This window comes from Zosterops lateralis (genome assembly GCF_965231275.1).
Source record: "Zosterops lateralis genome assembly, chromosome: 5".
NCBI lineage: Eukaryota > Metazoa > Chordata > Aves > Passeriformes > Zosteropidae > Zosterops > Zosterops lateralis.
Genome location: NC_139766.1, coordinates 8,491,547 through 8,518,893, shown reverse-complemented (window position 1 = coordinate 8,518,893; position 27,347 = coordinate 8,491,547). Strand labels below are relative to the sequence as shown.

At 42.4% G+C, this 27,347-nt stretch overlaps 1 protein-coding gene across 2 annotated transcripts in view; it reads right to left on the bottom strand.

Moving 5' to 3' along the window:
• The window catches only part of NSD2 (nuclear receptor binding SET domain protein 2), a 98,808-nt gene extending 71,548 nt beyond the window's left edge, over positions 1-27,260 (bottom strand). The window contains exons 1-2 of one of the 2 annotated variants that reach the window (XM_083861721.1): positions 27,209-27,260; positions 26,266-26,397 (exon numbers count right to left, since the gene is read on the bottom strand). The gene's annotated coding sequence lies outside the window, so the exon portion shown is untranslated. Of the gene's footprint in view, positions 1-2,100; positions 2,201-26,265; positions 26,398-27,208 lie in introns of those variants that run through there. The other variant, XM_083861719.1, reaches the window with a different exon arrangement.
• Between the last annotated feature and the right edge of the window lie 87 nt (positions 27,261-27,347).

The following is a 27,347-nucleotide window of genomic DNA, read 5'->3' as shown; positions in this document are numbered from 1 at the left end:
ACTGTGAGATTTTCTGATGGTTGCATACTAGATAAAAATGATTGTATTATTTAATACATGGGATATAGACAGTTACGGAAGAAGTACTGAGCCCTGAGTAGCCCTGCTAAACAGTGGTTTAATTCAGTTATTTCATCCAACAGTCAAACAATCCACAGTGAACTTCACCACACTGTGAAACTGAGGAGTTTATTAATGCTGATATGCTGCATTTCCCAAGCAAAATTCCCACAGCAAGCAAGCAAATAATAGCTTCAGCAATAAGTTTACAGATATTCTACTAACATATGAACATTTTGGTAAAGAACTGATTTATTCTTGCAGCTGAAGCCACACTTTCCATGTGCAAGAAATTTTAATAACCTTATACATACATACATACATATGTATGTATGTATGTATGTATGAGATATATATATATCTCCACTTAAGTCGCCAGCAAGGACTCTTTGCAAAATCTATTACAAACTTCACTGCCACCCCAGTGTTTACCTTCCTTGGATGTATGCTAAGGCTAAAAGCCAACCTTTTTTTTTTTTTTTTTTTTTTTTTTTTTTAACCAGACCTATTTAGCTTACTCAGTGTGGGGTGCACTAGCTCCTAAATTTAACAATCATTATAAACCAATTTTAATGCAAATGCCAATAAGAAAATATTAATGCACACGAAATACATAGGCAATGGCTGATCCCAGCCTCTTGCTTGCCTTATGTCTGTTATCAAGAAGCCCATTTTCTCTGAAATCTGTTTAAATATGGTGTTTACCGTCTCTGTACTTCTACTAGTGTTTACTCCTTCTTTCAGCCGACATATTTAGCAAAAAGCCCAAACCAAAAAAGCAAGTATAAATACGTTCAAGAACTATAGCAAATTCCCTTCTCCACCCCCAGAGCGGTAAAGCCACAGCAGATGAGCTGTAACTATGGCCTTGGGAATACAAGTTCCCCAGGCTCTTTTACCACACAAATATCAATTCAAGTTACAAGAGCCCTCTCCTCTTATGCTTAATGAATATTGAGCCAAGGAGCCCGCACGCCTTCGCAGGAATGTTTTCCTCCCATTTTCCTAACAAGGCTCTGCTCCCATACCGGTCCAGGATGGACTGCAGAAGGGTGTAAGTGGAAGGATCATCACACCAGTGTTTAGTGGAGGAATAAATCAAACATGGCTTCCCCCTCCATACATTTCCAGAGTTACATTCACTCCTGCTGCCGCACAATCCCGGTCCTGCCCGGCGGGAAGGGGCAGGAGCAGCCTCCACCCCCCCACACCCCAACGCCACGGGGGGGACATTTGCAGCCTCATCACTACCCCTTAAGGGGGCGGTTTAAACCCTGGGGAGGGTTTTTCCCCCCCTTCCCTTCCCCGCTCCGGTTTTCTTTCTGATTTGCACTGATTGATCCCTCATTCCCCGGGGAGGGAGGTGGGCCGGGTGGGCACCTCTCCTTTACCCCTTTATGCTGCCCCCGACCTCCCGCAGCGCCGGGGAGGAGGAGGAGGCGGTCAGGGGGGAAAGGATGAAGCTGCAACAGCCGGGACTCCGGCTCGGCATCGCTCCTTTCCGCTCCTCCGCCACCCAAGAGTCAGGCCCAGGCAGCGGCACCGATCCTGCGGCAGCCCCGGGGGGGCCGAGGGCAGGCGGGGGACCCGGGCCCCGCAGCGAGGGCCAGGTACGGGGGGAGGAGGGGGAGCGAACAAAAAAGCCCTCCTCCGGGGAACGGGGAAACCGGAGCTGCGGGCTGCCCGGGCAGATGGAGACGGTAAGTTTGAGGGGAGCGGAGCCTCGGCGGGGAGGGAGTCTCCGGGGAAAGCGCCGGGGCGGGAGGGGGGCGCGGATGCGCCGCCACGGAACCCCCGTCCCCCCCCGCCGCCTCCGCTGCGCTTCTGCCGCCCAGGGCCCGCGGTCCCGGCCCGGGAGGGGGCTCCCGGTGCCCGCGGCGAGGCGCGGGGCCGGGCGGCAGCATCCCCGCGGGCGGGCGAGCCTCGCCGCCGCCGCTCCCGCCGCTCCCGCCTCCCGCCCGGGGCCTGCGGGAACGTGCCCCGGGTGCCTCCTCCCTTCCCGCGGGGGGGGAGAGCCAGCCGCGCTCCCGGCCTACCGACCTGTGCCCTAGAGCATCCTTCTCCCCGGGGAGCCGGGCGAGGCGGCGGCGGTATCTGGGTGCCGGGGAGCGGCGGGAGCCGAGGCGACACAGCGGCAACAGCGGCGGCGGCGGCTCCGGCGGGTCCTGCGCGGCGGCCCCGCCCCCTCCTCCGGCCAGAACCAGCGCGAAAAATCGGCGGCGCTGATTGGCCGCCGCCGCCGCGCGGCCCCCGGAGCGGCCGTTTCAAATCCCCCCGCGCGGAGCCGCCCGCACGCACGGCCGCCGGGAGCGCCGCCCGCCGGGAACGGGAGCGGGCCGGGAACGGGAGCGGGAGCACAGCCGGGAGCGGGAGCAGGGCTGCCTGGCGGAGAGGGGAGCCCGGACCCGCTGCCAGGGGAGGGAAGGCCACGGGGTGAGGTGGAGCCAGGCCCGCTCGGGGGAGCCCGGCTCGCCGCCCCCAGGTGGGCGAGAGCGCCTCCCACCCCGGTGGGAAACGCTTTTTTAAAAACATCTTTATGTTGTTGTTGTTATTTATCTCCCCAGGGGTATGAGGATGCTGGCCACGAGCCGTCCCCAGGTGCGCCAGAACGCGTTAAACCCACCCCCCTCACCCCCTCGAAAGGGACTCTATAGAGGTCGGCGAAAAACGTTTAGTTTTAAATGTCTTTATATTATTATTTATCTCTTCCTGGCCGGCTGAAAAGTGGTCTCCTCACTGCTGGCCTCAGCCACCGTACACGTGCGCTTTCTGAAAATCCTGATTTAAGCCAAATGTTTTGACTTTCAGTACAACTGCACACAATTTGGAGGCTGTCGGATGGTTGTAAGAACCGAAGTGTGCCTGGCTGCAAATTATCCGGGCTGTCTCTTCTGGAAGTATGGCCTGGGTTATATTTTTCCTTAAGATTGCATCAAAATAAGTACATGTGCTTGCAATTTGCCAATTGAAAACACAGCTTTTTTTTTTTTTTCGCCTTTTTTTTTTTTCTTTTTAGGTCAAATCGTTAAAAAGCCGTCATGTTACAATAGGAACAAATATTCTCATGAGCTGTTGCACCAGATAATGTAAAGCAGGTAATGGCCCGGTTTTTCAAGCTTTCTATGGTTTAATAAAAGGATTTATGAGCACTGAGAACCTGTGTTTGTGTACAAGGTGGAGAATGGAGTTCCTCGGTGCTATGGATACTGTATTAACCTGGTAGCTAAGGACCTACGGCAACTCCTGCCAAAGGTAAACAGATGATAATTGAGGAAGGGGAGCACACCAGCATCATGCTTCATGGATAATGGTGAAATTAGGCCATCTGTTGCAGAAAGGCTCAGACTGTTTTTGTTGTTTTTTTTTTTTTTTTTTTTTTTTTTTTTAAGTGATCCTTAATTTACTTTCATATGTTAAAGTTTGTTGATGTTTTTAGATGTGTTTAATGGTGGCTGCATGGCAGTTAGCAGTTGAACAGTGCAAATTTAGTGCTAAGTACTTAGTAATGAAAATCTTAATCATTAGCTGATTAAAACTTAAGGCTGAAGGTGGCTGGAGGAGATCTGTCTGCAGTGATAAAGGTACCTTAACTTGTTTTACAGCCTTTCTGTGAAAAAAAAAAAAAATACACTATCTTTAAGATGTTAGACAAGATTTAGTTTCCAAATGTCAGTGTTTACAGCACCTAAAGAAAAAGATAAACTGCTGTTACATCTTAAAATAGCTAATTTGGATAAAGAGTCGTGACAGTTTTATCCAGCTTCCTTTCTGAAGTTCAGTTAAAGGCAGTCACAGAAAAACTAAAGATCCTTTCCAATTAGAAATAGAGACACCAATATCAATACAAATAAATAGAAGTACAAGTATGTGAATCCTGTTGTTTATGTAAGGGAATATACAGGGTTGCTTTTCTTCATAGCTGAACAATAAATCTAACTTACTGAAAGTACAAAGCACGCCATGTATACAGAGGTGTTTCCGTTTCCCCCACAAAATGCTCCAACTTCCAAAAGAAACATTAATTGTCAATAATTTGCGTGATAAAAATACTTTATCTCCATTCTCTTGGTAATAAATTCTTTGTGCAGGCCTGATGATATAAATTCATCTTTATGTATGACTTACAAAAGAGAAACAGATTTTCATTTTGTACTTATCACTAATGCATAATATCCTACAGATAACACAGTTCCTATGTTTGCTTTGTCAGTTCTTTAAGGTGTAAGTGGAAGGATTTTGTTATCATGGTCAAGGTGACAAACCTTCCTTACTCCTTACAGTTCCTGTAGATCACTGGCCTTGTCTACGAGACCAAGATTTGCAACTGTAATTACCTCTTGATAAACCCACCATGCAGACTTCCAGGAAAGCTTTCACGGGGAGTTAACACCTTTAACTGGAATACCACCAGTTTATATTGTAGATAGACGCTGGTGCAAACTTGTCCAATGTCTTGACCTTTTAAATAAAAATTGTGGTTGCAGGTTTTTTTAATTTTCAAAACAATTAGCTGTTTCTTTGAGGTCTTATTGTGATAATAAAGATACCTCATTTTTCCACTGCAGTACACAAAGAGGCTGGCCCTTTGCAAGGGGGTATAGTTACATGATGCTTCTGAAAACTGAGTTTAAAAAGCTTTAACTTCTCAAGGTGTAAATACATATGGAGTGCAGAATAAGCTTGTGCTGACAAATCACTGGCATGCTGCATTACATCGGAGAGATAGCTTTGAAGGAGTTGAGGGAAACGTCCACTAATCAGTTTTTAGTAGTCAATTTTCCCAGCTGAACCTCTTGGAGATTTTGTTCTTTCATTATATTTCCTTGTGACTTTAAATTAGCCAGTATTTTTTAACAGTTTTGGTTTCAATGGCCTATCCAAGATATATCAAAGATGCACAACTAGAGCAAAATAAGTATTCATTTATTAGTGACTCCTGTTTAGTTTGGTGACTAAAATTTTATTGCTTCTCACTTTCAACTTTTATGGATATATTATGTTAAACTGTATCACAATTAATATATCTCTTTCAACTCAAAGGCATTTAAATTAATGTAGTGGTAGCATGCTGCCCTAGAAATACTTAAATATTTTGGAGATTATCAATTAGTTACTAGGCCAAAAGACAATTTGCAATTCAAGCACTTTTTCAAGATCACTTATTCAGCAACAGCTGAAGTCAGTGCCCCTGGCTTTAGGCATGTGCTGGAACTCTGAAGGTGATAGAAGTTTTATTTTGTTGCCACCACAGGGACAGTGAGTGCTGGACAAGCCAAGGCCTTGCACTGCAGTAGCTGCAGTTTCACTGTGTTAGACAGAGGTCAGGAACAAGCAGTGTGTGTGGCACTACTCTGTGCAACGCTGCAGAGCTCCCTGCTTGGAGAGCTATTGACAAGGTGATGGGTCACATTTTGGGGTACTTGTTGCCATTAGAAATGATGGGGACCAACAGTCCCTGTGCTGAAGCTTTTCCATTCTCCTGCCAAAGGCAAATAGCAAAGACAATGCAGTTCGTGAGCACGTTTAATCTCACTGTAGATCTCTGTGGCAGGAGCCTTGTGTCTATGTTTCTCTCCTGTATGGATGCTATGGATTGATAGCTTTCTAAATTCCTTTCTTGTACCCCTTTTTATTTTTGTTTTAGGATTTTATGTAATAATCTGTCTAGCATGTATTTTCCTGTATGCAGATTATCTTGGTGGCAATGTTAACTCAGAGTAGTGCTAAACTGAAGTTACATGAGTGTAGTCCATGTGTTTATTGTAGTAAGGTATTGAATGAGATAAGTACTGTATTAGGCCACATAGAATCTACAGATGCAATTTTTTCGTGTTTCACACTTCCACATAATAAAGGTGAACACTGAAGACATTACAGCTCAAACCATGAGTGCAGTGATAAAGGCAATGCTGCCCGTTGTCCCGTTTTGATGTAGCACTGATGCAGAGATACCTGCTCAGTGTTACCCCTACTATCACCATGACACTTTCAAGCTGGCAGCCCCATCACCTGTGCACTGACTTTGGTCAGCAGTCCATGCTTTTCTTTGGATTAACAGAGAGTAGTCGTTGTTTTCATCCTGTCTGAACCTATCCTTAGCTATGTTCACTATAGCTAGACATGGACACTGATCTTCAGCATGTCAGTCCATGTATCATCACAGCTGTTAAGAAAAATCTTTATCAGCATGTATATACATGTATACATCATGCAGCATATTGTATGCTGTTTAATATGGACACAGGAAGCTGCTGTTCTAGAATTAAGAAACAATGAAATATGAAATTTAAAATCAGTATTTCAAAGTGTTTTATATCAATTGTAGCACATTCATTGTAAAATGATAGTTGTAAATGTGTTCTAGAGAACTTGAACGTATATTTGCTTGTTAATTTGAATGAAAATTCATTGAAAATGGTTACTTGGAAAATTTGACATGTATTAGAATTACTTTTAAATTATCTTGAAAATGAGAAGGTACAGGCTTTTCAGACTCTGTGTAACCCCATATAAAAATGGAATAATGGTATTTTTTGGTAGAAAGTTGATTCTGTGGGAAAAAGAAAATAATCTCCTTTGAGAATTTGAAATAGAATTAGTCTCTGTCCAAATGAGGGACATCTTAAGTGCAGCTACAGTTCATGGCTTAAATGCTGATCAGAGTAAAATGCAGGCAATACCTGATCAAAAAAAAACCAGTTAAATGTGAATCTTATTCATACTATGAGTTACACCAGCCTGTTTACCAGTTATGTTTACAGATAGGAAAAGAATGGAGTAAATATCACTTTTGATGCAAACACCTGTTTGTGTTTGCACTATTTGTGTTGAGCAGAAGAAAGGGAAGTGTAATTGAGGGAGCAAAAGGAAGAGGAAAGTTGAACATATGAGGGAGTGGGATACATCTTCAGGGCAAGACAGAGGCCACGGGAAAGGAAAATTGAGGAGCATGTCCCTGCTGTTTTCCAGTGTTGGGATGATAAAAACCAGCTGTATACCCGTTCTCGGCAGCTAACGCGCTTCAGCTTGGTATAAGTAACTTCAGTGAATCAATAAATTTATCTATAGAAGTTGTATGTCTCTAATTATCTTCCCCATCAGTATGACTTAATTTAAACATTGCTGACATTCAGAATAAAATAAATCTAATCTATGTAGAAACACACAGCTTGAGGATTCAAAATATATTAGCTCCGCTCTCTATTGACAGCATAGTGTTACTGTGTTTCTAAACATGAACTTAATCTCACTTAGAAGTATAAATTTCCAAATACATTTTTAATCAGAATTAGTGTTTAGCACAACAGAGCAGAAATATAGTTTTTTGCAGTATGTTTGGCATGTGTTTCTAGATCTTACAGAGTTAACCTTTAGCCTTAACAAGCCAAGTCTTGGCTTTTGAAGAGCTGTAATATAGGTTTGAATGTTAAATTCTTCTGCATTTCAAATTGCTGACTTATGTTTAATCTTCATATAATTATTGGTCAGCGATAATCACAATGTGGTAAGTTATATAGCAATGGAAGCCTTGAAGAGTAGCATTTTTTTTTCATTTTGGCAGAGAAGTGACTATTGATATTTCCACTCTGCTGGGGCCAAAGAACAAAGTTTGTTAAGGGTTGAATAGGCCAGATAGATAATGCTACTACTGTTTTCAGCAGATGCTAATGCAGTGTTTTATTTTGCACACGTATTAATCTTTGCTGCCTCAGTACAGAGTGGTGAGGGTAACTCTGTAGGTCCTAAAGGTTAATTTCATTCTTTTTTAAGAGATGCCATTATTCTGTTAACCGTAATTGCTCTTTTTTGAATGATTAATTTGATCACATGAACTGTTTCTAATTATGTTGGTGACTGGCAATTTCCTGTACTGAGAAATTGTAGTTGTGATCATATCCTATTTACTCAGTGTATATGCCTTGAGAAAAATGCTCACTGACAGGCATTTTCAGAAATTGCCACTAATTTCAAGAACTGTTTGGAGTCTTTATACAAGATGCTTTGCACTTGTTTTACATTGGTGTTGAGTATGTGCAATGTACTTGACAAATGAGTGCTGAAACAACTGGATGTGAGGTGCACGATGAGCAGGTTTGCAAATGCAGGCCTATCTGCTAAATTATCACCTGTGCTGTCACTGCTGTGAAAACTGAAAGGAGTGGGATGTGTTTCTTGCGCATTTTACAATGTTCTTACACTGGAGCTGGATATGCTCACTGCTGTGAGCTCTGTTTGCTCGCTTCAGTTACTGTTAATGAGCCAGAGAGTGCGCGGTGCCAGCCGGTGCAGCACTGAGAGGCTCCTGCTTGGTGAGCCAGCCCTGGCAGGGAGCAGGGGCTGCTGGGCTGCCCGCAGGAGTCACACTGGACTGCTGGGCTGCTTGCAGGAGTCACACTGCGCTCCAAGGGCTGCTGGGCTGCCTGCAGGAGTCACACTGGGCTCCAAGGGCTGCTGGGCTGCCTGCAGGAGTCACACTGGACTGCTGGGCTGCTTGCAGGAGTCACACTGCGCTCCAAGGGCTGCTGGGCTGCCCGCAGGAGTCACACTGGGCTGCTGGGCTGCCCGCAGGAGTCACACTGGGCTCCAAGGGCTGCTGGGCTGCCTGCAGGAGTCACACTGGGCTCCACTGTCACAGCTCAGCCCTACGTACAGCACTGACCCCACCAAGGCACTTCTGCCTCCAGTGCCAAATCTGCATCCAGACATCGGGCTATCTCAGCTGCATTTACAGCAGTTGAATTAAATGTGATTCAAATGAAGAATGTGCCTAGCAGAGAAGAAAGGTGCTGGGCTTGGCCAGGATGTAGGACACTGCCTGCCTGAAGATTCACCCACTCTCTGTTGTCTCACGCTGAAGCTGGGCATGGTTGTAGTACCACTGTGCTAAGAATAGCATCATTCCCATGGACACAAGCCACTGGGAGTTGAACACTCCTCCTTTTGCAATTGCTACAGCATCTGGGCGTGTAGTGTTTGCTGAAGGGCCGATGTTATGTGCATTTTCTGGTTCTGAGCTGGTTCTTCAAAGCTGTTTGCACTGATTCCACATGGCATTCAGAATCAAGGGGCCTGTGATGCAAAGCCCCAACTTCTGTCTCAGCCCAGAAGTGCTTCAGAGGGCCCAGAAGTAGTACTTTTGCCTCCTAGGAGAAGTACACCACTGATAACATCACCAAGAGCTGCAGTACCAGGATCCTGAAATTGAGCATTCTCTCTGGTAATCTGACATTCAAAGCCTTCAAATGAACATATTCAAGGCCTTCAAAGTGCAACCAAGTGCTTTGCACAACATACCATCTTAAATGCTCATTCTACATGTGTTCCTTACTTCACTTACACTTGTAAAGCTGTTATATTTGACTTGTATTTGGAATGACTCTGGCAATTAGATGTACATATCAATAAGTAGTCTCTGCAGCCCCAGTCATGCATGCTCTAGTACAGCTGTAATGCCCAGTGCCCGTGGGGACTCTGGTCTAGTCTACTGTAGACCTGCAAGGAACAAACAGCTGCAAGCCTTTTTTATGTGCTCCCTGTTTTGCCTGTAACCTGTCCTCAAGGATTTTTACAGGCAGGCAGCATGTAGGCCTTATATGGATATGTCCCTCAGAGTAAATTAAAGAACTTCATCAGATGTTCACTGGCTCATTAGAGAGAGACCTGTGATCCCTGCCCATTACACACAGGCTGCCTGTCCAGCTGTGTATTGCCCTTCCTGATTACCTTTGCCACTTCTAAGGCTGGGGCATTTACCTGTTTGTGAATGAGCTCAGGCATTCCTTTAGTTCTCAGCCAGGTGTGCAAAGGTAAACCAGCTCCTTTCATGAGTGGATCACGAGTTCTGCTATAGTGTTTTGAGCCAGAGAGCTTCTGCTGCCCAGGTACAGTCCACTGTCTGCCTTCATCTGCCTGGTGCCATCCTAATAAATTATGAGGGGTGTGCTCAGAATTTACCAGTTTGCTGACCGTAGAAAAGCAAACAGAAATCTGAAGGATGCTTTGGAGATGCTTTTTACAGTGCAATTTAAACATAGTGAGTGGGCCTGTTCAGAAGTGTGTGGATATGCCCACACACTTCTGAAGATGGTTGCTGGGCCTAGCTGATTCAGGAAAGAACATAAAGAAGTCATTGATTCAACAGGAAACATTTACCCAAGAGTTGTGTTCCAACAGCTTAGGTCTCAGAACGGAATTCCACTTTGATAATTGTCAATATTCATTAAAAAAACTACTTTGGCTTTTGAGAATTAATTTCTAGGTTGGTTTAAATAACCAGTTATCATATTCTTTCCTTTTCTTTTCATGGCATTGTTAATTAATTGTGGGTTAAGCCTTGAATAATTTTAAAGATATAATTTATGACCCAACTATACCTGCCCCTTAAAAAGTCCAAAGAGAGAGACTTACAAGCCTTACATGTTCATATGGAACCAGCAGAGAAGCCCTCAGCATGTGGGTGTCTTGTTAGCAATATTGAAATATAAATATTAAATAATGATGTCTTCTGAAGGTAAAAGCTGTGGTTTTTGCCACCTTTTGCACACTTGTGTGTGTGCCAGGCAGACAAGCACTCTGGAGTTTGAAAGATGACCCCCTTTTGATCTATAAGCATCCCATCTCAGTATGATTCTTGGGAGAAAATCTTGTTCCAAGCAGTTTGGATTTATGTAGGCCCTGTGGAGTTCACTGGTGGGTTTATTTGGCAGGTGGGCCATATCAACCTGCCAGCAAGGGACTGTTTGACCTGCTTAGGTTCATAGAGCTTGTAAATAAAGATTCTGTCAGGGAAGAGAGATTCTCTTGTGCTTCAGACTATTTATATCTCTTCTAACTGTGGCTGTTAAAGCTTATAAAGAAACAGAAGGTCTGGGATGTGAGACAGAAAACCCTGAGGGAGTTTTACGTGTTGTATTTGGATTGCTGTGTTAATATCCTAAAATAAACACAGCATGCCAGAAAATGGGGAATATTTTTATTGTAATTATTATGAACCCAAAGACATAAATTATTGGTTATTGAATGGAACATGGCTGAGCTTGGCTGTAAAGGACAATAAAATAATCTCTTAATTCAACACTAGCAGCTATTGGCGATCAATGGGAACCAGACATTTAATCAGCTTCATTTCCCTCTTTTTTTTTTTTTGCCTTTTTTTTTTCTGCATTGTTTTTAAGTTTAATAATTAGTACTATTTACATTTTTTTACAGCTCAGGTTTATAATGAATACAATAAGTTTACAATAAATTGTAATCCTAATAAAACTATGATAGACTTTCCATCAATAGAATAATTTTAATTGGACAGAAATATTACATTGAAAGGTGTGTTGTATTACAAATTGAAAAAAATCCCTTTAAGAAGTCTTTCCATCTGTCTGATTGCAGGTCTGCAATATGTAATTTTTAACAGGTGTATCTTATTCAGTGAAAAGGTTATGTTGTTTTATTTATATTCCTTATAATGTAAGAAAATGTTTTTCCTTTAGTCAGAAGCTACCAGTTTGGACTAGCTGAACAATCTTTCTGGGAACAGTTTCCTTCTGTTTCAGCAGACCTACTCAGATACCCAAGTGCTACTGCAGATCAAATGACACTGAATTCAGTGTCTGCCAGAGTTGAGATTTTGAGTCTGTATTCCTTGTTCATTCATTTGAAAGTCAATTTTGGAATATTTCTGCTTTCTGTCCTGAATGGACTTGACAAATGTTTTTTGACCTTAATCAGGTTGGACTGATCTGGTACTTAGACATTTTGTTTTAAAATATTTTATATTAACAGTCACCAATTTATAGAGAATCTGTTGAATCTACAATTGCAAACATACTGTCTGCAAAAGTATTTCACTCTAGAGCTGCTGCAGTGTCCAAGGAGAACTCGCTATTGAGGAAGGACAAGTAGGGTATTACTGCTGATGCACACTGAGTGGAGAATAGCTTCCAAATTTTTCTAGTCACCAAAACTTTGCAAGTTACAGGAAGCCACTTAGGAGAAACATGAAGACAGGCCCTTTCTTCTTTTCTTCCACCTCCTTTCCAGTGGGCATCTCTTTGTGAGCTGGATGCCCTGGCTCCCAGCCCTGCTGTGATGTGGGACTGGCAAACTGCTGTGCACCTGTTCCAGGGGGATTAGGCACTGGTGACAGCCCATATCCAGAATTTCCTCCACAGATGGTATTACCCTTCAACAAGTGAGTCAGAACCATTTGACTTGGAGCTTTTTATAGTTGTTGAGGGTAATGATAATCATCCTAATAAAGTAGTTCTTAACCTCTCATACTGAATAGTTTGCCATTGGTTGAAGAAGATACCAAGCTGCCCTTCACTCCCATCCCTATCAGCTTTGCCAGCACTGGCAAAACGCTGTTATGCTTTTACAATCATCTGTCATTGCAGTAGGAAGCCAGTGTTGTCTGGTGGATGAGATACCAGGCTGAGGCCAGAATTGACTCTGCTAATTAATTCACCATTGAGAAATCTAAGACTATATTACTTCCTCTGCCGTTTTGATTTTCCTAATGATAAATACATTCATTTGAGAATTCAATAAACAACTCATGCTGAAAATCAAGTATGCCAGGATTGGTTTGCAGAACTGGGCTTTATGTTAAGTTTTCTAGTCTGAAGAATCAAATATTATCTGTATTGTATTCCTACATGTTGATATGCTGATTACAGAAATAATAGTCATGTTTTTTTCCCTTTTCTCTGCTGCTTACAAGCCTTTATGTCATTCTAGTAGAACAGAGTTTTTGATATAAATACTTTATTTTCTTACTTTGAAAATTGTCCATATATAGTTCAGGGAATAAATGTCCTAAATATGATTCCACCCCAGTCTCTCTTTTTTCTTTTTATAATTTCCTCTTCTCTTTTTTATCTCCTTCTTTTCCCATTTGGTTTGGTTTTTTTTTTTTCTGTTTTCTTTTTCCCCTCCTTTTCTGCAAGTACATAAAAAGAATCAGGCACTTCCTGCTATCCCTAAGCACAAATTTAGTTCCTGGTATATCCACTCTAACGTATTCAGGAAGGAAGGAATAATCTTTCTGAGCCTGTAGTGCTTTTATAGTGGCTGCAGTAGCTGTAGCTCAGACTGTAGCTCCATACTGGAGGAATTGTGTAATATTTGATCTTTGGAAGTAGTAAGGAACAGGCCCTTTCATAGGTGAGAATAATATGCATTGTGCAGTACAGTGAAGCAGACAAATGTTCCTGCATAGAGGAGACTACCATCTGCTAGAATAAAACAATTCATACAAGCCACAAAATTCACAGAATAACAATAATTTTTTTTCTAAAATAAAACCCTCAATTTCCTGGCTAGGATAAAGTAAGACTGATTAGGTACCACTTGTAAAAGGTGGGTTTTATGAAAGAAGAGGATGTTAAGTGCTCTGGAGGAGAAGGATTTGCAGGAGAAGCATGATAAGATAAAGATTTGTCTAAAATAGGACTGGGAAATGGCTAAGTGGGAACTGTGAGCTGAGTGTGTGGGAGGAAAGGAGGCAAGCATTCATTTCACCAAACATTAAGAACAGAAAAAAGACACGGGTGGAAGGCATACTTCTTTTTGTTAGTCTGCTTTAAACTGACCTGTTGATTTCAATTCCTGCAGGGAATTAAGACTATGTTCAGTGGGCTTTTAATGTACATTTATCAGCCAGTTTGTTGTGAATGGTTTCTATCTTCTCTTTCTTCTAACTACTCTCTTTATTTCACTAAAAAAATCCAAGAAGTGACAACCAGCCTGATTCACCTTTCAATTTAAGAAGATTCTACTCGTTTTAGATCCAGCTGCTTTGCTTTAAAGATATCAGCTGTTAATTTTAAGCAGCACACTGTAGGGCTGCTCAGGTGCAATGTGCCCTCACACCCTTACCAGCCTTCTCCTGGCTCCCATGGCAGCAGATATGAAGATAGAATAGCACGGAGTGGGTTACACTGTTGGTGTGGGAGGGAAACAGCTGCCTGGTAAAGCAGCCTTTTGTGGAGTATATCGAGTTCTGGCCCTGTTTTGCCATAAATTAGCTGGTTTAATAAACATTTCCTGCAGCCTTTAGTAAACAGACTGTTTCATGCTTGAACTTACTAACATGTTCTTATCTTTGCTATAAAATGTATATAACTGTGAGAGACTTCCGAGTGACAAGAGTGGATTTGTGAAAACATCCGCATAATGTTTTTCCACTTGCTCTCAGCTCTGTTCATGGATTTGCTGGCTGAGACAATGTTTGGAGTAAAGTCACATGATCAATCTGCATTTTCTTGCAGTCTTCCTGAGCTTTTGCTCCATTCTTTTTTCATGCCAGGTATTCTGCTGATCTACAGATCCAGGCTCCTTCTTTTAAGGGTAATAAATCAAAATTATACAGTGTTTAGGATTTCAGTTAGAGAGATTATGTCAGAATTAGAACATTCGTGAGTGAAGGTCATATAAATCAATCCTTCAGTTATTCCATTTTCAGTTTCATTGTAATGAACAGTCCCCTGCTTGCAGTGAGAAAGCTTATGGTGCTGGAATACTGATAAGACGATACTGCATTGAGAGTACATTTTTGACTATTGGATGAAATCTGCAATGCGATATATGACATCCATGCAAGGGTCTGAGTTGAGAAGCCTTGAAATTGTCAAATTACAGCATTCTAGGGATGAGGCTGGTTTGCAAAATCACTGAATCCTCTTTATAGCAGAAAAAAATTTAATGTGCAAAGTAATAACAGAGGACGTAGTAGAAATGTAAAAGAAAAACACACCACTCTTTCAAGCTATCATGTTAAACAGTTTAATGGTATATTGTTGTGCATGCTTAACATGGGGGTGTGATTTTTACCTGGGTAGTAATGCACAACAACTAACATCACTTTTCCTACTTAAAATACTTGACAAGTGATGTTGCTTGTAATAACATAATGTAGCTAAGTAGCCATTTTAGTTGCTTGCAAAATTGTAATAGTGAGAAGGAACTTGGCATTGGGACCACTGATGGGATTTGGTGTATGCTGCCAATTACTCAGGTTATTGTCTAAATTCCTTGATCAGACATACACCCTATATGTACTTCCTAATTTATATATTGAACTTGTGCTCACAGGACAGTATAAAGCAAATACTACTCTTTGAACACACTCCTACTCACTTTACCCTGGGGAAATTGCTAAAACATGAATATCTCTATTTATTTACAATACACAGCCCTCTGACATGCCAATATTCCAGGGCCTGTACATTCCAGTCTATTTGCTCCCTTCCCTTTGACTAGCTCTGCACTCCTACTAGCTTCCCCCTGGGTTAGACATATTTGGTTACCACTCAGCCCTGATTTGCATGTGGCTTCCTCCAGTTCTTGTGCACCCCTGCTTGAGGCCGCAGGGAGGAGGAGGAGCTCTCCAGGGTTCTGCTCAACCTGAGGTGCAAGGATCTGGGGAGAAGTTCCTCAAATCTGGCTTTCAACCCAGACAGCTGGAGTCCGCTTGTAGAAATCACTGGTAAAGGCTCTGCACTGCAAGGTTAAAAATGGAAAAGGGAATTCTGACAAGTCCTTATTTACCTGCCTGCATTGTGTTGTTCTGAGTAGTGCCCTGAGGGTGGAGCTTGCAGTCCTCCACTTGGTGTTTCTGAAGGGATGGTAGACCAATGAAAGTGGGAATGATGGTTGTGGAGGAGGAGATGACAGACTTCTAGGAGCAATGATGAAACTGTGAAGTGACCAGAAGTGGGCCTGCAGCTGATGGATTCAATTTCTGAGGATCCATTCAGGAGCAATCTCATCATGGTGGGAATTGCAGGTAGCCCTGAAGCAATGTGAAACATAGCTTCTAAACAGAATTTTTAACAGGAATTTTTAAGGAGGTGCCTTCAGCATTATCTTTCTGGTTTCACTTGAAATCTAACAGCATCACCTTTTTATTGGCAGCTTCAGCAGGTACATTTGAAAGAGTCAGCCTCTCCGTGCTACCTGATGGATTGATCTGGACTTGGACTACACAGGGAAAATATTTGCACAGTTTTTATCAGGCAGCGAGCCTGCTGTTCCTGATTGTAGAAACTGAGGGATGACAAGCTTAGGACAAAGCACAAGGACCACAAAGGCCAATGATGATAACCATGTGAAAAACAGAGGAGCCAGAAGGAATGGGGAAGAGATAAAGGGGCACAATACGAAGTGCACTGGGATATTATGCAGCTCTTCAGGAAAAAATCACAGATGTTAAGCAGCTCATTAGGGAGAAACAAATCTCTCCATAATATCAGACTTGATCAAACCCAGCCTGAATGTGAATGTGGCTACAGGAACACGAGCACGGGTTGTCTGTGCCTCTGCAGTGCAGAGGCTTGAAGGCAGGTTTGCCACCCTCACACACGAGCTGGGACACAGCGATGTGCAAGTAACCTTGGTGACAGAGGCAGGACTGAAACAGTGGATTCACAGCTCCCAGCTCTGTGCTCAGACCACCAGACTCCTTTCTGTGTGTATTTATCAGCAGCAGTGAAATACAAGTCACTGCTGCAGGCAGCAATGCTCTACGCTCACCCTATTTCTCATACTCCTTCCTTAAGCACTCATTTCTGACTATGATCAGAGATTGGATAAAGGGACTCACAGGCCTTTGGTTTAGCCCAGTGTAGTCATTCTAGTTTCCATGATGCCAAATGACGCCTTCATCCAACATAAATAAAGAACAGGATGTGGCACTCTAAGTTTCTCTGTTTACTGTGTCTTAATAAATTCTAGAACAAATGTACTCAATTTGGATGCAGAAGAACATTCTCTTACTTTCAGCTCTACACACTGGTCCTGAAAGCTGATAGTCACTGAATTCTTTTTGTCCTGTACATCAATGAAAGGAAAGCTGTGGAGACAAAACCTGTAAATTTCTTCTGCAGTACCTCTTCCCTGCCTCCACATCCTGCCTCAGCAACGTCTGCAATTCTTACCTTCAGCAGGTTTATGAAATGTCTCAGCTGAATAAAATTATATTGCAACTGATATAGGAGCAGGATTGGAATTCATTTCATCTTTATTACAGTGAAATGAAATTAGTTATATTGACAACTCAGTTATGAAGAGAGCAAAAACTACAATATTTTTTATACCCATGTTAGTAAAATAACTTGACAATCCTGATATGTTGTATAGAAAAATTATTTTTGTATGATGCTCTTTCACAAAATAATGTAAATATATAGATTGCATAGATGTTTCTAAGTGCAGAATTTGCTCACAATAATCTGTGATCTTACTTTGCTTCAGTAAAATTCCAGTTTATATTCATTTTATTAATTTGCTTTGTGATACCTAAGTTTGCCATAATAATGATTCTTGGGGTTCTAATTAGTGACTTTTGTGGAACACCATTTACCGCAGTGATTTGGGATAAAGGTCAGTGCCTCCAGGAACCTGGAAAATACTTGGATTGGAGCACGATGTCTTTCACGTTGGTTTATTTAGATAATTCAAAGTTTGAAACAGAAAGGTAACATATAATGATTAATATGATGCCTGCTATCACTGGAGGAATATATTATCAAAGCCTGTCCTAAAAATTTCTTTCAACCAGATCTGTCATTTTTCATTTGGACAATACTGACTTGTTCGTCTTTTTGTTTGAAATGCGCTTTACCACACACACACAAGAAACCCCAGAGTAGTCAGAGAAAGGAGATACCTTTGAGAATCATCCCTAATATATTTCCATTAATCTAAATGGAGTAACAGTCACAGTATCCAGCCTATATGCTCTGCAAGGAGAGAAATGCAGTTCCATACACAAAAGACATGGTCTGGTTAAATCAATTTCTATAGCATCTTGTCTCCACATATTTCAGAGCACTATCCTTCTCAATTAATGTCAGCTCTGCTCTGGGAATACTCTTTGGTAGTTAACTGTTGCTGTTAGAGAGCTAACTTCAGATTGAACACAGCTGGCTTATGTATTTTGCTGTTAATAGTTTTGGTAATGGAACAACAAATGCAAGGGGAACAAACTACTAACTAGAATGCAGTAGATTTTCAACACAAATAAATCAACTTTAAGGATAAGAAAACCTAAATGTAAATTTCCTTTGACTGGCTCCTGATAAAAAAAAAAAATAATTACAAACTTAAGATAGGTCTTATGTTTTTCTTTTCCCCAGATTTCTAAGCTTTCAGAATATTGGGGGTTGCACACATACCACTGTGCAAACAGCACTTATCTCTAGAATATTTAATTTTAAATTCATTTTTTGGTGCTTCTTTACTTTCATTTCCACTTACACCAAAGTCAAACAGAAACCCCTCAAACACCCCAACATCTCACAGAGCACAAGAATGGAGAAGGAGCAGATACAAAGTTCAGGGAGGGTATGAAAAAAACACATAATGCATGTGTGAGAAAGATCACAGATGAAAAAAGAAGAAAGTCAGCTGAAGAACAGAGATGAAGGAAAGCAAGTGCAAGGCAGATTTTTAACACATCTCAATCTTGCTGTGGCTTTTATGGGTAATTAATTACCCACTAGAGGGAGATCAACTGTAACTTGTTGCCAGGTGGATTATGGCAGAAGTTGGACTTTGTAAGGCAAGAGAAGATGCAAGTTCCTTTCATTGGTAGAGTTTCGTTCTGTGTAAGTTACCACCGGACTGAGATCTCTTCCCTTTCTGACCTGGCTTTCATGGTATTTCTACACAAAAAATCCCCACCTTGATTAATGTGTTTGTTCTGTTGGTGAGAGGAACACGTGGAGTTTAAAGGTGGCAGAAACAGTGCAGTGCTTGTCTAGGACTAACCAAACTGCCATAGGCTCCCAGCAAGGGGTGAGCCATGCATGACTCAGTCAAGTGCCTCGAGACACCCTGACAGTGACCCTTTGGTCCACCTCAAACACCTCCTTGGTTCCAGGTTAGGACTTGCATCTCACAGCTTTTATTTATGGTCTCTTACTCTCACTTCTATTTGTGCAGAACAGAGGAAGCTTTTAACATTCAAAGCAGGCTTAGGCATGTCCTTTCCTCAAGGGAAACCAAGAAAGGAAGTAGTAATGGATGCTTAGAATTGGAAACAGATTATAGGAAAAGTAGCTCCTACCCATTTGTGTCATTCCTGCTTCTGAAAATCAGTAGTTTAGGGATTTCCTGATTTCCAAAGAGGATGTTGCAGCTAGACAAGCATGTGTCAGGGACTTCATTAAGCCTAGCTCCCTTGAGTGTGTCTATTTTCTTGTTGAGCCTATTTATTTATATTTTGGGGGTTTAGAACATCCGGAGGCAATGAGTTTATATGAAAATATATTTCCTTCTGTTCTTTTTAAAGCCCTGCTCCCAGATAAACTGGTTAAATTAATATGGCATTAAGAGCAGCAATAATAACCATTTTTTATTCACTTTCCTCCTACCTTCATTATTTTCCAGACGTCTACATGTCCCCTTCCTGTTGTAGTACAGAATTCTAACCCCACTCTGGCTCCACTTATACTAGGACTTTTTAATAATATGAAGGCTTTTCATAGTCAAGCTATTAGCAGTGAAAATGGTCTTAACTCTAACTTTGCCTTTCTGCATGAGAACTGATGGATACAGAAGAATGTAATGCGAACTTGGAAGAGCTGTATAATTATTTCCACACAGGAAGTTTGCAGTTGATAGTTCGGTGTCACAGATATAGAAATGACTAGCCTAACATGCCATGAACTAAATTAGAGCCAAAACAATTATCTAATGCCTGTGAACCCTCAGGGTCAAATATACTCTCTGCTACCATGTGCAATGCCAGAAAAGTTTGCTGATAAACCCCAGCCATCAAAAACACTTCTTCCTCACAAACTCCGTGTCATAGTTTCCAAAGTGGCCTGCGGTTACATCCTGCTTACCTTCAAATTCCCTCAAAAATTCTCACCAGGAGCACTGGGCACTGGGCACTACTGGTTCAATAACCCTGGTTTAATAATTATTAAAAACATGGCATGACTTCATTTATCAGTGGCCTGATATGATCCTTAAACAAATCAGGTTAAGGTAAATGTAAAACAATGAATTTGCAAAAATCCAAATATAAGCAACACATTCGCATTGCTTATCCAAAGCAATCCACAGAAAAGAAATAGGGTATAGAGGACATTTGCAGACCTAGCAGAGCAGCTGGCTGTGCTCTATAAGAAAACTAGGCACAGGTGCTGGGATTGTGCCCAGGGCCCTGATTCCCAGCTGGCACGCTGAAAGAGGCTTCCCACTCAGGGAGAGTTAGATGTCTGTTCCTTGGGAGGAGAGGCCTCGCAGAGGGGAGGAGGTTGTTCCCTTGGCACAACAGGGAAGCACTGCTAGCTGAGCCAGCTTTTTGTTGATATCTGTTGGGCATATTTCCTTTTTCAACTGTTGCATTAGTGATTAGAAAAGAAAATGACTGATATGTGTCATACTGGAATGAGTGTGGGGCTTGCCACTCTGACTGATGAGCAGGCTGGATGGCTCACTTTTACCTGCTGCACAGATTAGTCCCATTGAGCTCCTCTTGCTCTATTCTGCTGATGAACTGCTAGAATTTGCAGACCCCAGCTAAGCCTTCAGTTTGTACACAAAATTCTCTCTTGAAATTGCTTTCAGAGGACTGGACAGTGCATGCTTTGGGGGACTACATTTCCCCTGGATACTGATCAAATCCAATGGTAAAGCTCTTTTCCGTCAACTTTGTGTTTTCTTACACACACGACTTGCTGGCCATGCTTTATACACACGTGAAACCAGGATTAAAGCATATAATGTGTTACTGAGAAAATACCTAATTCCTTGAAGGTAACAGGATGTTTAGGGGTAAATGCCTCCCAAGTCTGTCTCTAGGGGATACTATAATAGTAATAAAGTGAATAGAGGCCTAAGATAGGCAGGAGAGAGGTTGCTGATTACATGGGAAAGCCCAGACAAAGCGTCTTCTGTTTCTGGTGCCTGAAATTCAGCCGCACAAGAAAAAGGCAGGATACTGGCAAAGCACCACTGGGATGTACTTGTGCTGATGGCTCTTTGTTGTTTTTCTATAGCTTCACATCACATTTTAACAGGTATTTCCCCTCAAGATTCTCATGTATCTACAAGTCATGTGTTGTCATTAAGCTGCCACTTCACTTGCCTTGGAGGTTACCATTCTTTCTGTCTCATAAAAAACAAAGATTAAAAGGTTAATTTTTATCTCTGTCCAAAAATTTTATGATGCTATCTGGCAAGCAACAGGATTTGATTTTATAAATACATAACTGCACTATTCCTTTATCACTCTGTGAATGTCTCTGATAGCAAAGGGACATGGCATACATATGCACGTGTAGGATTGGGGGCCAACAGCTTAGGTGCTGCTGAGGTCAAGGCACAGACATCCAGACAAACACTGATTTGGAAAATTTACAGTATAGAGGATGGATGTAGAAAGGGAAAGTGCACTGACCATTCCAAAGGAACCAACTCCTTTTTTAAATCTCTTAATCTGCTTTTCATTATCTCTGTGGGGAGGCCTCTTGAGAAAAGCAGCTCTTTGACTTGAATAAAGGAGGGGCTGTGGGCTCATATGCTGGAATGGGGAGGTCATTGTACGGCAGCATGGAAGAGGGGAGTGTTAGTCAGGTCAAGGAGAACAGGATGAAAAAGTGTGAGATCTGCGTTACAGGCTTGGTCTGGATTATGAAAGGTAGGAGGTTTGAAGCTAAAAGGTAAATAAGAGAGAGTGAATTCAAAGGTTGTAAAGACACATTCCAGTAGGGTTATTCAGGCTGACTGTAAGGGACAAATATGAGCCAGGACTGATAAGATCATCAGCAAAACCAGCAAGAAAGAAGTAATGACAGCAGAGGCCTGAGAGAGCTAAATTCTACACAGGAATTTTAAGCATCAGGCTTCAGCAAATGAATACATCCATCTTCAATATTTTTCTTTGTTCTTTTAACAGAAATTATTAGCTCTGCTCACCTCCTCTGAGGCAGAGAAAGCACAAATATGCCTGGGGGACAATGGGGCAATGTTGCATTTTGCCTGCACCAAGTGATATACAGCTGTGTGCATGTGCTGGCTGTAACCTGCTCCCTTCCAAACCAGTACTTACCATAAGCAGTCTCAGCCTTGCAAAATTGCTCTAGAAAATTACACTGCTGCCATTAAAAGGGCCCTTGGAAGTAGCACATTTTTCTCCGTTTTAGAAGACAAAGGTAAAAATTCTCCTAACGTGGTGTGCTAACCTTCTGCTGTTTCTTTAACGGACACAAACTGAAACATATCTCTGTTTTGCAGGGACCTCCTGTCTTTCCAATACTCCTATAACACTGCCTGACTTCACCAGGAATTTTGTGATAGACAAGAAGTGCAGGAACAAGTCTACAAAATCTGGGATGGGGTGGAGGAAAGCCTCTGCAGTCACACACATTTCTTGTCTTGCTTCCTGATAGGTGCATAAAAGCAGCAGTGGCAGCTTTAGGGCTTTTATTGACAGTAACACCCTTGGTGTTTTCTTAAAGACCTAACTCTGAGAGGCAGATAATGACATAAAATTGTTGGCTTTCTGCATTTCTAATTAGAGACGAGAACTTGCAAACCCTACAGCCTAAAAAATCCTGGAGGCAAAGAATAACTCTAAATGCATAGGTTTAAAGCCTGTCATTCATAAAATCAAACCAATTAATTTGGAAGAACAACAGGTTATTTAAATACAGCATTGATGATTTTGCAGCAAAATTTCAGTGTTTCTCATATCAGCTGGAGCTAACAGGTGTGTTTGTAACACTGGAGTCTCCTTTTTTCCCTCCCTCTGTATTTCTCAAAGTCTAAATCCATTTGCTTTTTATAGCTACATTCACCCTTTTTTGTTGCACACATAGCCCGAGCACTGCCTGCCCTCCCTCTGCTTGATCCTGCCTTGGCCAGAACCTTGTGGCTTTCTCCTCATGTGTTCCTCCAGTGCCTCGATCTCACTTTGTGCGGTGGTTCCGCAGCTTCTCCGCCTGTTTGTTTCACATAAGCTCCATCTGCTGGGAAAAGGGAGAACCTCGGTGGTTTTCATTCTGAACTGCAAATGCTTTTCCCTCAATTTGGAAAGATTTTCAAAATTACCCGTTTCTGCTCCCCCAGCTGTGCTCCTGCCTGCCTGCATGCCAGATTTAACTAATTATAACCCAATATGTTATTTGTATGGCATTTTGTGTTGTTAATTTGGGTCAAGCTTAAGCTATCTTTCAAAATACCACTTTTTGACTTGAATTTGAGCAGGTAGTTAATTATCCTTGGATGGGGAATGACTGTTTGCAACACGTTATTGCCATCAAGGCTCTCTCTGTGTGGCCTTTCAGGGCAGCGTTTGAAGAGGCGCCCAGGGCAGCCCGTTTCTGTGCTAATGTGTAGCCAGTGCCGCTTGTTTTTGGCACATTTACAGACAGGAATGAACTTGTGACCTGGACATACACACAGCAAATCTGCAATCCAGCTACCACTTGAACTTTTACCTTTGGGTGTAACACTGACAGAGCAACAGGCTTCAGTACCCCATGAATCTCTCCTAAAAATCCCTGATAATGAATGAAAGTATTTTTTTTTTTAAACTACTAATAATCTGTTGGTTTTCCCCCTGGAGTAGAAACTTAATGCAACTTGCTACACAGTAATGTCCTTTCCCCCCCCCCCCCCCCTCCCCTTTCTTTAGATTTACACTGAACACTGGTGAATAAAGATGAGGTTAATCCTGAATTGTTGAACCTATTCAAGGAGACAACCTGGGGGTTGCCATGGAAACAGATTCTACAGCCTAAAAGCATAATTCTACTTTTAAGGACTGTCTATGGACCTGTACTGATACGTAGCTTATTGAGCCACACTGTGTACACAAACACGACGTTGCAGCAGTGAAATGGCAAAGGTGCCTCCCAACTCATCAGATGCTAATTACGCCCCCACCTCCTCCCACTTAACAGCCCAGAGAATCAAACACTGCACCTCCTCCCCCTCCACGCCCTGAATCCCATCTCCCCGGCCTTGCTGCCAGCTCCGTTCCTCATCAGGGTGTACCGGGAACCGAGGCCGTGTCTGTGTCCCTGTCACAGGTTTGGTGCTGTCACACGCTACACGGGAGCGGGGGGAGCTGCTGTCAATCCTCAAAAACATCAACAGGATCAAGGAGTGCTTCCTGGGCCACGTCTTCAAGAAAGGAGTGACAAACTTACAGTTCTCCTCTCTGTTCATATAAACGTTTACCCCTCAATTTCTAGATAGATTTCTAAACTTCCTCAATAAGAATTATAGATTCATTGCTCCTTTGTCATGTCTGTGCAAGTAATGCACAGCCCTGGGCTTGTTCTGTGCTTTTATAGATCTTATGCACCATTCCTCTTTCAGACAAGTGAAACAGTCATGCCTTTGTCATATCACTGTATCTGCTCATACAGCAATAAAATACATATTTCCGTATTTACACGGCCTGTAACAACCTTCAAATTTTCCTTTTATTTGGAGGTTGTTTTGAAGTGGTTTAGACAATTCCTACCTTGCTTTTGCTTCTATTTAATATCCAGGGGGAAAAATATATTTAATGTGAAATAGTAATCTTAGTTTTGTTCAAATATTACATTTATTTTAATGATTCTCAGATCTTTATTATATGCATCTAGAAATAAGGCTTTGTATTTATTTCTTTTAGTCTCTCTTATCCTATTCCTGCTGGAAAACAGATTTTTCAGCAAGATGGCTGACGAGTTTTCCAGACAACATGGTTGCTTTAAGACCTAGGTCTACAATGGCTGTGTAGCAGTTGGTTTTGGATTGTTTTTTTTTAACAAAACCCCAAAACCCTAGAAACTATGTGGTATCGTGCTTTATTCTGGGGGTAAGTGTTTCCTCTGTGAGTTCATGGGGTGTTGCTCCGGCTGGAGTAGAGGATGTTTTTCTTTTCAACAAAAACTGACTCCTGTGGAAGGCCCATGTGTCACCTACAGTCACTTGGCCTTTTCATCTGGGAGCAATTTGTACAAATATTTGAAAATTTTTAATTCTTAGTCTTTTCTTAAGCATTACTTCACAATGCTTGGTAAATGAACACAATAAATTAGTACTTTTAAACTGTATCTATTTGGGAATTTTTCAGAGCATATTATCAATCCTTTTTATATACAGTAGCAAACCCTGTAACTTCCAGGTATAAACAAATCTGGAACAAAAGACTGTACAAAAACATAACGAATTCAGCTCTGAAAAGGCCCATGCATCTACATTGTCTGCCACCCTGAATACTAATGAATTTAATGAAACTATTGAAAGGCTGGTTACTTGTCTGCATAAATGTATTGAGACCTCTGTAATCATCTGTTTGCTGTCTGAAATCTCTTGTCAATAGTTTAATGACTTCAGAGCATATTATTCTTCTTGTATAGGCTTCATATAATGTTTCTACATAATTAAGCAGCTTTGTTAGAGGAACTGCCATTAGTTGCCCCATTTCATTTGGTTTTGTTATCAGCCAACTAGAAAGAAAAAAAGAATAACAAGAGAAAGATACGAATGCAGTCTAGTGAGAGATGTGTAGATTGGGAAGACATTGTTTGGTTTTTTTTCAAGACTCTATTAACATAAAGCACTATTGTCAAGCTGCACATTTTAAATCATTTTAACCATTTAAATGCAGCACATATTTAAATACTTGTAAAGCAAACACAGCTGGCTAAAAAACTTGCAGTGCATTTGGGAGCCCAACATTTTAAAAGTAGCTGTAATAAGTATACAAATAGTAGCATCCATTAATTTGTTAATTATCACTAAATGTAAACAACGCTACCATTTGTATAGCCATAGTGAGAAAAACGTCATGATTTTTTTTTAATTATTCAGACAATTGCATATTCCATCTTTTGAATTAAAAATATTCCATCTTTTGAATTAAAAATATATTAAAATGAATTTATTAACATAAATTTAATCTAATTTTTTTTGTACTTTGGAGAAACCTCCCCTGAGCATTTTCTGTAAATCCACAAAAGAACTCAACAAAATCACCAACTAATTTCCTGCATTTGCCTAGCCCTACGCACGAACAGATAAACTGCAAAACTTAAACTTGCTCTTTATTGCTACAGGACGCTGTTTTCAGCCATGTTTTGGGTCAAACCTGAACACTTCTGCTACTCCTTATGTACAATGTTAGGTAACATGTATTTTCTCTGGGGTTGAGACAGGTGTAGTAGAGGTGAGCAAGTGTCTGGTGCCGTGGGTTACCTGTGAGGCAGCAGAGGTGCGATGGTCCCACAGCTCCCTGTCCCCCTGTCCTTGGGGCAGCCATCTTACTGCAGGGCCGGCAGCCATCTTGTCCACACACAGGCAGTCCCAGCAGCGGTCCCCCCATTTTTTCTGGAACAAGGAAGGCATTAACACCCAAACCTCATGCACACAGTCTGTAAAATGTCACTGTCCTCGGATTGAATTATGATTTCTTCAGTTTGGTTCTGGTTATTCGCTGCATCTGCCATTACAGTTAAAAATAAGGAGAAAGACAGTATCAGAGAATACTGTGTTAATTGAGTACTGAAATATTTTATAAGAGATCCTACTGCTGGTCAGGACTTGACTAGTTATCTGAAGAATAACACGCTACATGTACTCCAACTATTAACCAGCAGTAGCGCGGCACATCTGTCAACTGACTCATTTATGTGCCATTTCCGATCAAAACCATCACGGCTCCACCAGAAAGCCATTTTTTCCTGTCACATCCCGAGATGTACAAACAACACAGGTGTGAGCAGCAGAACCGCTGCTGCCAACCTTGGGCCGCACACACCGCAGGATCACAGGCTCCTCAGGCCTGGAAGGGACCTCTGGGCATCATCCAACCCACCCTCTGCTAAAAGGGAGAGCACAGTGCCGTGCCGGAGCGCGGCACTTTGCGCTGGGGTTGGTTATGTGTGGCCACGGCGCTCTGGGCGGCTCCGTGAGGCGCCGGTGCCCCCCCTTCACAGCGGGCACGGCCCGTGGCCTTCCCGGCGTGGCGGGGACCTTGAGCTGCGAGTGAGGCACGCTCGGGGAAAGAAGACACCACGATACCCCGAGCACCACCGCAGGTCCCGCCGCTCCCTCGGGCGGCTGTAGGGAACACTCCCAGCCGCGCCCGCCCCTCGGTGACGCCATCCCTCCCCCCGCCCGGCGCCGCCGCCGCTCTCACCGTGCGCTCCCGGACTACGGCTCCCGGCGTGCCCGGCGCTGCGGGGCGGTGCCGGCCGAACGCGGCTCCCTGGGCGCTGCTTGGGCGTGTGGGGGATCGCCGCGGCCCGGGCGGCGGGACAGGAGCGGGGCCGGAGCCG